Below are 11,687 nucleotides of genomic sequence, written 5' to 3' on the forward strand. Positions count from 1 at the left end.
AACACACATCCAAAACATCAACCAAAACCGATGTGACTGAGAAAGTGTAATTCTGCTCTATCAGTGCCTGAAATCATGTACAGATCTCAGGCTTGTGCTGCCCAATCCTAGAAATATAAAAGTGGATAAAGAATTGTAGTAATTCAGAATTTACTGAGAAGCAGAAGTGATGGCCCAGAGCCTCAATCATATCCAAAATCTTTCTTGTTATCAGTAGAATAGTCTCATTCCACTGGTGGATTTCCTAAAGCTCTATATGAAAATTATTTTGAGAAAAACCACTTGTGCTTGTTTTTGCAGCATGTACACTAAAATTGGAACAATACAGAAAAGCTTAGTGTGGTACCTGTATAAGAGTGACATGTGAATTTGTAGTGTTCCATAATATTAATGTATTTAGTCCAGAGTTTTTTATTATGGTAACAAAAAATTTTAAAAATAGTGGTGATGGCCACACATCATTGTGAAGGTAATTATTGCCATGGAATTTAAAAAGATTGTTAAAATAGCAAATTTTATTATATGTATAATAATTATTTTTAAAAATAATGCAAGCAAATAAAATTATGAAATCAAAACATATTTAGGAGAATTCATTATGTTGAATCATTGTTCTCAATTCTCCTTACTCTTATAAAGAAATTTTGGAAATTAATTAGAAAGATGAAAATATAAAAGTATAATTACTATTTTTTTCCCATTTTAAGACCGAGCAACAAATAGAGCAGTGTTTTGAATATGAAATTCATTGTAAATAATTCATACATATTGAAAGTCATAGTAGACATGGGGGTGTTAATAAAAAAAAGAAGTGTTAAGTCTTTGGATACTGAAGTATAATCCTGGAAAGAAGAGAAGAGGGAGAAATAAATTCTTCCAGGGGATTTGGCCCTGCCCTTAATTAAGTAATGAAACTCCTCAACACCTTGGCAAGGTCATCACAGTTGCCGGTCATTTACTCTGTTTTTTTTTTTTTTAATTTTATTTTATTGTATTTATTTTTAATGGGGTGACATCAGTAAATCAAGATACATATATTCAAAGATAACATGTCCAGGTTATCTTATCGTTCAATTATGTTGCATACCCATCACCCAAAGTCAGATTGTCCTCCATCACCTTCTATCTAGTTTTCTTTGTGCCCCTCCCCCTCCCCCTGCCCCTCCCCCCCCTTAACCACCACACTCTTATCAATGTCTCTTGGTCTCACTTTTATGTCCCATCTACGTATGGAATAATGCAGTTCCTGGTTTTTTCTGATTTACTTATTTCACTCCATATAATGTTGTCAAGATCCCAGTATTTTGCTATAAATGATCTGATGTCATCATTTCTTATGGCTGAGTAGTATTCCATAGTTTATATGTGCCACATCTTCTTTATCCAGTCATCTATTGATGGGCTTTTTGGTTGTTTCCATGTCCTGGCCACTGTGAACAATGCTGCAATGAACATGGGGCTGCATGTGTCTTTAAACAGACAGCCAACTAATTGGGAAATGATATTTTTAAACACCTGCTCAGATAAGGGCCTAATATCCAAAATATACAAAGAACTCATAAAACTCAACGACAAACAAACAAACAATCCAATAAAAAAATGGGAAGAGGATATGAACAGACACTTCTCCCAGGAAGAAATACAAATGGCCAACAGATATATGAAAAGATGCTCATCTTCTTTAGTTATTAGAGAAATGCAAATCAAAACTGCAATGAGATACCACCTCACACCAGTTAGACTAGCTATTATTAACAAGACAGGTAATAGCAAATGTTGGAGAGGTTGTGGAGAAAAAGGAACCCTTATCCACTGTTGGTGGGAATGTAAAGTAGTACAACCATTATGGAAGAAAGTATGGTGGTTCCTCAAAAAAACTGAAAATAGAACTACCTTATGACCCAGCAATCCCTCTACTGGGTATATACCCCAAAAACTCAGAAACATTGACTCATTTACTCTGTTTGCAGTGAGCGAAGAATCTGATGAGTTCCTTTATCACATCCTTTCTCTTCCTGTCCTGCTTCTCCTCTTTTGTCATTCAGGTTTCTCTTTCCTTCTTCTTTCGGCCAATGTGATTTTTCTCCCCCTCCTCTCTTTATTGAAAAGCTCATAGGCCGTTCCCCAAAGTAAAGTCCTTGTTTATAGACAAATTGTTTTCCAGTTTAATCTGCTGGTATGTTCAAAATTTATTTACGAATCTCTTGCTAATTTGCTAAAGTTGTCTCTCACCAATTTTGTTTTTCTTAGTCTACTAGAGCCAAAATATCTTTTATTTGTATTTACAAAATGAAGTTTTACACTGAACCATCTTTTAATTTTTGCCTCACAAGAAATTCTAGAACTGTTTTGTTTAAAGAAGATAAACATGACGATATTTATTAAACACACACGGTTGTATTTTTGAACTACTTCACAGAACATTATTGACACCATCAGAAGGTGGAAGATTTAGCATGATAATCACTGATCAGTTACCTAAAAATGTAAACCTAAATAATGTTCATTTCGAGTCTGCTGAACTAGCTAAACTATTACAGATTATATGACAATATCATAGCAGTGTAGTCATGGCAGAAGTACAACATTTGGAGTAAAAAGAACTAGGTTTTTGTTCACACATTCTTGTTCTTTATTTAGATTTTTCATTTTTAAAAAATTTTTCTTATTGAGAAGTGGGGAAGCAGAGACAGACTCCCACATGTGCCCAACCAGGATCAACTGGATAAGCCCACTAGGGGACAATGTTCTGCCCATCTGCAGCTATTGTTATGTTGTTCCACAACTGAGCTATTTTAGCACCTGAGTGGAGGCCATGGAACCATCCTCAGCACCCAGGGCTAACTTGCTCCAACCAAGCTATAGCTGTGGGAGATAGAGAGAGAAGGGAGAGGCAGAGGGGTGGAGAAACAGATGGTTGCTTCTCCTGTGTGCCCTGACCGGGAATTGAACCCAGGATGTCCATGCACCAGGCCGATGCTCTACCACTGAGGCAACTGGCCAAGGCCTAGATTTTCAAACTTAACTTTTTCAATATGGTGCAGGCTTACTAATAATACCATGTGTCTGACCTAACTATTTCAGTTAGCTTGAGAAAGAAATAATACCTCTAAAATCATCTAAAAACTAGGAAAAGTAATTGCTGTAGATATTATCATTAGACTTTGTAGTTATTGTAAATGAAAAGAATATTTGAGATTAAACATCTCACTGACAACACATGAAAAATTTATTGAAAGAAAATAAAATTCATAACAAGATAGTGTCTGCAGAGAAGTACTTTTTTCTATACTACCTAAGTTTCACTTGTCTCTTGTCCTTTTCATTTTCTGCTCTAACTCCTCAAAGAAAAAAATAGATTTCAATTCATCTACTAATAACAGGGGCAGGTTGTATCTAGTGAAATTCATTTTTGCTTTGATTTTCACATGGTTCCTTTGACTCTGTTTGAGTTGTCGTCCCCCTGTCTGTCCCCTTTTTCTTGTAGTCCAAGTCACTCTGATCTGTACTTTTATTCCATATTCATTTCTTTGCTGCCTCTTGCACACTACATAATGATATAAATGTCTATCATGTTGAAGAAATTGTGTTTTTTTGTTGTTGCTTTAAGATAAGATAATTTAGGTTTTTGATGCTGCATAAACAGAAATAATGTTTTGGAAAGTGTAAAATTAGTTTTGATTAAGTAGAAAATTTAGTGAGAGCCAAGAAAAATAAAAAAATACCACAGCTAACAAATGAAAATATGTATTGTACTTGCTGTTCAGTTTCTCTCAATGTTTATTAAAGCTATTGCATACTTACTATTTATGAATTGCAAAGTCACCCAAATTGTTTTATGTTCATAACAATTAATATATGCATAACATTTTATCTATGTGAGTTATGCATTAGTAATTCATCTTAATATAGATTTCAGGAATTCCAAGGTAGTTGCATGCCCTGTTAACCTTATTGAGCAAGATAAGACAAAAGTCATGTTACTGTGCAAGTCAACATGCTCTCTTATGGTGTGATTTTTCTTGAGCTTAATTATTTAAGTCAGTTTGTAAACACAGTATAATGAACACTTATTTTCTGATGAGCATTAAAAATTGTATTTTGATTTCTGGAAGAATTTCAAAGATATTCTTATGGCTAAGGGAATTTTATAATTTCACACATCCCATTTATACTTAGAATTATAAAATATTCTAATTTGACAGTAATTGTGCTGTAAAATGAAAGCTCCATGTTTGTTTAATCTGCATTTTTAAATGTCAAAGAGTTTGAGCATTTCTTCAGATACGGATTGACTCTTTTGGTTTCCTAGTCTGTAAATGGCATATATATATCATATATATATTCTCTTTTAGTTTAGGAAACTTTGTTGTTAATTCGAAGACATAATTTGTATATTCTAGATAATCCATTTTGCTGTTAAATATCTTCAGATCTTCTCATTACTTTTTTGTTGTTGTTGTTACAGAGACATAGAGACAGATAGAGAGAAGGACAGATATAAACAGACAGACAGGAAGGGGATAGATCAGAAGCATCAATGCTTTGTTGCAGCACCATAGTTGTTTATTGTTTATGTTCTCATATGTGCCTTAATGGTGCAGGATGGAGTTTCAGCAGAGCAAGTGACCCCTTGCTCAAGCCAGCAACCTTTGGGTTCAAACTAGTGACCAAGAGGTCATGTCTATGATCCCACTCTCAAGCTAGCAACCCCGCGCTCAAGCTGGTGAGCCCACACAAAAGCCAGATGAGTCTGAGCTCAAGCTGGCGACTCAGGGTTCCGAACCTGGGTCCTCTGAGTCCCGTCTGACACTGTGTCCATTGTGCCACTTCCTTGTCAGGCTTGTTGTTTTTAAAATGTATATAAATTGTATGCAATCCCAATTCCAGTATATTTTTCTTTTTGCTAAACCTGAATAATGCTCTAAAATGCATAAAGAAGTATAAGCATGCACACACATAAAATTTAATCAATTTTTAAAAAAAGATAACAGTAAGACATGCTATAATAACTCATGTTTTTAAATTTGGCATGACTAAGAACACACAGATAAACCAGTTGAAAGAATGGAGAGTGAGAAACAAACTGTTTAGATATGGCTATTTTATATACAATAAAGTGTTACCATGAATCATTGAGAAAAGATGGAAAGTTTAAGTAGATTGCATCAGGAAACCCCACTCTCCATATAGAGAACAAGAAACTTAATCAAATATGACATACAGAAATGAAGCCTTGATGGATATTTAATTTCGAAGGTTAAACTGTTAGGTTAATAGACGAAAATCAAGAAAAGCTATATTGTGTCCTGGGGGCAAAAAAGAAACTTCTTGGATAAAATTGTTATAGAACAAATGACAAGACAAAAATTAATAAAATTAGTTCCATTAAAGTTAAAGATTTCTTTTTATAAAGGATATTTTATCATTTACAACTTTATTCTAATGATACAGAATGCAAAATACATTTTAAATGTAATACAACTTATAAAAATGAAAACATTCCGTGTCTAGAAAGAAATTAAATGTATATAAGAAGTTTATGTAAGGATAGACTCAATATTTTAAAGGTTTTTTTTTCCAACTCATCTCTAAGTTCATTTCAATCATTCACAATTTTTTGAAGGGGGTCAAATCACCATTTCTGAGAATATAAAAATATTCTCTTTCAAAAGTACAATAAAGAAGAGAGACTTGTTCCAAAAATTATTAATATTTCTAATGAAGCTAAAGTTGTTAATATACCATATGTTGAGACAGAGATAATAAAATTAATTTAATGAAGTGGAGGTCCTAGAAATTATCCAATATACATACAGAAACTTGATTAACAAAAGAACTGGAGAGACCAAAACTGAAATAGAAACAACTATTATAATTTTAAAAACATATGCTCGTTTTTATACTACACTCCAAGTTATAAAATCACTTTGTTTGATAGTTGGTAGATGTAGTTTAGCAAAAATTCAATAACACATTCAACTTGTCTGTGGTTCACCATTACTATATAATTATTGAATGGCTCTTATATCTCAGCAACCTTGTACTACATAATTTGTTTAAAGCTTGTTCTTTTAAGTGACCTTGAAAAGTTGGGGAACCCCAAAATAGAGCTATGAACTCTTGTACTGTTTGTTTCTTCATTCATACAAAAAACAAGACATTGTCCACCATTTATAACATGTTAAAGAACTTATAGGAGTGACGTCACGGAAATGGCGCCGTGAGCAGCGCGTCCGACAGATCTCCCTAAAATCTCAACAAATTTATCAACTAGAAACAGAAAAATTTATCCTTGGAGCATTCCGGAGTTCCACACACACACTGAAAGCAAAAGGACTGTTGCCGAGGAGGGAGTATGCCTGTGGTGAGTCAACCCACGTGTGCAACTGCCTGCCCACACTCGGGGAGCGGCAGCCTGGGCACTGGCGGCCGCTGGCGTGCCCTGAGAAACCACACGCGTGCCCCGTGCTGCAGTCCGGAGAGTCCCCGGCCACCGGCGTGCCCTGAGAAACCCCGCAAGCGCCCCTTGCCGCGGTCTGGAAGGGGCGCCAAGGCTGTCTTTCCTAGTCGGGAGATTCTCTCCGTGGGCGGGGCACCTCTCCCAGCCATTCAAGCTAACAATCAAGCATTGGGGGAGGGGCGTGCAGGCAGCCTGAAATACTTTCTGGAGCACAGCTGCAGATCCAATCACTGAAATTAGCTTAACTCACGAAATCTGTGCACCCATGGGGCTCTAATTGATAAGATCTCTCCCAGTTCAGCGATCCAAGACAAGAGGCATGATATTTTTCAGTGCCTTTCGCTAAAAGGGCGGGGGCAACTTCTGATTGACATAGCCTCCATATTCAGGGATATACCTAACAAGAGGGACTTGGCAGATATTAAGATCTATACAGCAAGCACCGACTAGTGCCTCTTCTTCCCAGCCAAAACAGGCTACCAAGTGTGGAAAGCCTGGGTTGAGTGGTCCAACTGAATGGTAGGCGCTGAAGAGTCACCTTGACAACAATTGACTACCAGCCCCACCTGATTATGCTGGAGGCTCTGACTGCCAGAGCCTTACCCAGAGCCTTGCGCTGAGTGAGGATAGAGTGGGGATTTCCCAGCTCTTTGAGCCTCTTACTCCCCAGACAGAAGCAGTGGCAGCCTCATAGCTGGATCACCAGGCTGCTAATTCAGGAAGGGGAGACTAGGAGAGAGACTCCAGGAAAGCAAACTCTCTCATTGTTGGACTCTGCAAACGCCAACAAGCCTTGAATACCAGTGAGACTAAAGCCAATTATATGACATTGCCATAGAATCCCATCAACTGCAAATCCCTACCTAAGCGTGACACAGGGGCAGAACCTGGGGTACAGAGTAACCGACCAGGAAGAGGAAGAGAAAAGAAAAAGGAAGAAGATAACCTCTCAAAATCAAGAAAAAGCCACAGACTTTATAACTTGTTCAACTAATTCTTTGTTGTTGTTTCTTTCTTCTATCTTATTGCCTTTATTATTATTTCTATTTCTTCTACCTCGGTCCTTTTATTCTCTGCCCATCTTATGCTACCCTTTTCTTGAACTACACTACCCATGAGTGTTATATTTTATTTCTTTTCTTCATCCTTACTCTCCTTTAGGGTTACACTCCAAAACCCTTAACTCTCACGCTCTCCCCCCTTTTTTTTTTTCCTTTCCTTTTTTTCTTCCCTTGTTTCTCTCTTTTTCTTATTTTTTCCTTTCTATTCGTTTCTTCTTTTCTCCTTTTACTTTTCCTCCCATTCAATCCTCAATTACGAACAAATTATTTAATTTGGGACTCAAGTTTTTTTGTTTTTTTTTTGTTCTTTCTTTTTTTTTCTGCTTTTGTTCTTGGTTTTCCTTTATTTGTTTGTTTTTGTGGCATTTTGGGTACTTTTTACATTGCTTTTTAACTCACTAGCATTTCTCCCAACCCAAAGTCTCCATTGTATTTAGTCTTTGCTCCACTTAATACAACAGATTTTTACTTATTATTTTTATTTTTATTTTTTTCTTCTTTAATTATTATTTTTCTCTCCTTTTTTCTGTTTCCCTCTTATCCCTCTCATTATATCTCTTAGTCAACCATCACTTGCAAGCAAATCATTTTATGCTTGTCTAAGATTTTCTCCTTTTTTTTTGCATTTAGTAGGTACCTACTCCCTTTTTTGCCCCTTGAACTCTTCACCACAAATCAGGCCCTCTGTTATAGGCAGTTTTTGTTCCATTTAGCATAATATAATTCACAGGTCATCACGATATTTCCCTAAGGAGGTGAGAGGAGGGGAAGAGAAGAAAGAAAAAAGGGGGAAATAATAAATTATTACTTTTTTTGTGGAGTGTTTTCCTTTTTTTTTCCTTTTTATTCTTTATTAATTCTAATTAACACTATCAACAAGACCACCTTCAGATGCCAATAAGAAAAAGAAAATCAAATATTATGGATACAAAAGATATAGAGGTAACACAAATAGATGTGGAAAAATCTATGGAGAAAAGATTTAACATACTGGAAGCCTTGGAGCCAAATAACAGAGAATTTAAAATAGAAATCTTAAAAATACTCAGAGATATACAAGAAAACACAGAAAGGCAATTTAGGAAAATCAGAAAACAACTCAATGATCACAAAGAATATATTACCAAGGAAATTGAAACTATAAAAACAAATCAAACAGAAATGAAAAACTCAATTCACAAGCTGAAAAACAAGGTAACAAGCTTAGCTAATAGAACAGCCCAGATAGAAGATAGGATTAGTGAAATAGAAGACAAGCAACTTGAGGCACAACAGAGAGAAGAAGGAAGAGACTCAAAAATAATAAAAAATGAGAAAGCCCTACAGGAATTGTCTGACTCCATCAGAAAGAATAACATAAGAATAATAGGTATATCAGAGGGAGAAGAGAGAGAAAATGGAATGGAGAATATACTCAAACAAATAATAGATGAGAACTTCCCAAGCCTGTGGAAAGAACTAAAGCCTCAAGTTCAAGAAGCAAACAGAACACCGAGTTTTCTTAACCACAACAAACCCACTCCAAGGCACATCATAATGAAGATGACACAAACCAATGACAAAGAAAAAATTCTCAAGGCAGCCAGGGGAAAGAAGAGTACAACATATAAAGGAAGGCCTATTAGATTATCATCAGATTTCTCAGCAGAAACTCTACAAGCTAGAAGAGAGTGGACCCCAATATTTAAAGCCCTGAAAGAGAGGAACTTTCAGCCAAGAATACTATACCCATCAAAGCTATCCTTCAAGTACGAAGGAGATATAAAAATATTCACAAATACAGAAAAGATTAGAGAATTTATCATCAGAAAGCCCCCACTCCAGGAAATACTAAAGGGGGTTTTCCAACCAGATTCAAAGAACAAAAGAAAACAACACCACAAGTAACAGCTCCACCAAGAAAACAATAAAACCAAACTTAAACTGTGACAACAAAAGAAAAAAAAAGGGGAGAAAGGATGAAGATTAACAGTAGCAAAGGACGATGAAGCGCAGAAATACTCATAAGAAAGGGTACTACAATGAATATGGTAGGTACCCTTTTCATTACTTAATGGTAACCACCCTTGAAAAAACCACCACAAAAACACTTGACATAAAAAAGGTAGCAACAGAGGAAAGAAGTATGGAATACAAACAAACAAAAACAAACGATAGAAAAACAAAAGAGAAGAATCAAACAAGATACAAAACTAACAGAAAGCAATTTATAAAATGGCAATAGGGAACCCACAAGTGTCAATAATTACACTAAATGTAAATGGATTAAACTTACCAATAAAAAGACACAGAGTAGCAGAATGGATTAAAAAAGAAAATCCAACTCTTTGCTGCCTACAAGAAACTCATCTAAGTAACAAGGATAAAAACAAATTCAAAGTGAAAGGCTGGAAAACAATACTCCAAGCAAACAACACCCCAAAAAAAGCAGGTATAGTAATACTCATATCTAATAATGCTGACTACAAGACAGAAAAAGTACTCAGAGACAAAAATGGTCATTTCATAATGATTAAGGGGACACTGAATCAAGAAGACATAACAATCCTTAATATATATGCACCAGACCAAGGAGCACCAAAATATATAAGACAGCTACTTATTGACCTTAAAACAAAAACTGACAAAAATACAATCATACTTGGAGACCTCAATACACCGCTGACAGCTCTAGATTGGTCATCCAAACAGACAATCAACAAAGACATAGTGGCCTTAAATTAAATACTAGAACACCTGGATATGATAGACATCTATAGGACACTTCATCCCAAAGCGACAGAGTATACATTTTTCTCTAGTGTACATGGAACATTCTCAAGAATTGACCATATGTTGGGCCACAAAGACAATATCAGCAAATTTAGAAAAATTGAAATTGTGCCAAGCATATTCTCTGATCATAAAGCCTTGAAACTAGAATTCAACTGTAAAAAAGAGGGGGAAAACCCCACAAAATTGTGGAAACTAAACAACATACTTCTAAAAAATGAATGGGTCAAAGAAGAAATAAGTGCAGAGATCAAAAGATATATACAGACAAATGAAAATGAAAATACGACATATCAGAATCTCTGGAATGCAGCAAAAGCAGTAATAAGAGGAAAGTTCATATCACTTCAGGCCTATATGAACAAACAAGAGAGAGCCGAAGTAAACCACTTAACTTCCCACCTTAAGGAACTAGAAAAAGAAGAACAAAGACAACCCAAAACCAGCTGAAGAAAGGAGATAATAAAAATCAGAGCAGAAATAAACAAAATAGAGAACAGAAAAACTATAGAAAAAATCAATAAAACAAGGAGCTGGTTCTTTGAAAAGATCAACAAAATCGACAAACCTTTGGCAAGACTCACCAAGGAAAAAACACACAGGACTCAAATAAATAAAATCCAAAATGAAAGAGGAGAGATCACCACACACATCATAGATATACAAAGAATTATTGTAGAATACTATGAAAAACTATATGCCACCAAATACAACAATCTAGAAGAAATGGATAAATTCCTAGAACACTACAACCTTTCTAGACTGAGTCATGAAGAAGCAGAAAGCCTAAACAGACCAATCAGCAGGGAGGAAATAGAAAAAACTATTAAAAACCTCCCCAAAAATAAAAGTCCAGGCCCAGACGGTGATACTAGTGAATTCTATCAAACATTCAAAGAAGACTTGGTTCCTATTCTACTCAAAGTCTTCCAAAAAATTGAAGAAGAAGCAATACTTCCAAACACATTTTATGAGGCCAACATAACCCTCATACCAAAACCTGGCAAGGATGGCACAAAGAAAGAAAACTACAGACCAATATCTCTAATGAATACAGATGCTAAAATACTAAACAAAATACTGGCAAATCGAATACAACAACATATTAAAAAAATAATACATCATGATCAAGTGGGATTCATCCCAGAATCTCAAGGATGGTTCAACATACGTAAAACGGTTAACGTAATACACCATATCAACAAATCAAAGAACAAAAATCACATGATCTTATCAATAGACACAGAAAAGGCTTTTGATAAAATACAACACAATTTTATGTTTACGACTCTCAACAAAATGGGTATAGAAGGAAAATATCTCAACATGATAAAGGCCATATATGATAAACCATCAGCCAACATCATATTAAATGCCATAAAACTGAGGAC

General features: G+C 35.4%; 1 non-coding gene across 1 annotated transcript; it reads left to right on the forward strand.

The window, feature by feature from the left end:
* The first annotated feature begins 284 nt into the window (after positions 1-284).
* Positions 285-392, forward strand: LOC136309773 (U6 spliceosomal RNA). Its single transcript, XR_010726417.1, has one exon. It is a non-coding gene; the product is annotated as a U6 spliceosomal RNA (small nuclear RNA).
* Positions 393-11,687: the final 11,295 nt, after the last annotated feature.

This window comes from Saccopteryx bilineata, chromosome 6 (assembly GCF_036850765.1).
Source record: "Saccopteryx bilineata isolate mSacBil1 chromosome 6, mSacBil1_pri_phased_curated, whole genome shotgun sequence".
Classification (NCBI taxonomy): Eukaryota; Metazoa; Chordata; class Mammalia; order Chiroptera; family Emballonuridae; genus Saccopteryx; species Saccopteryx bilineata.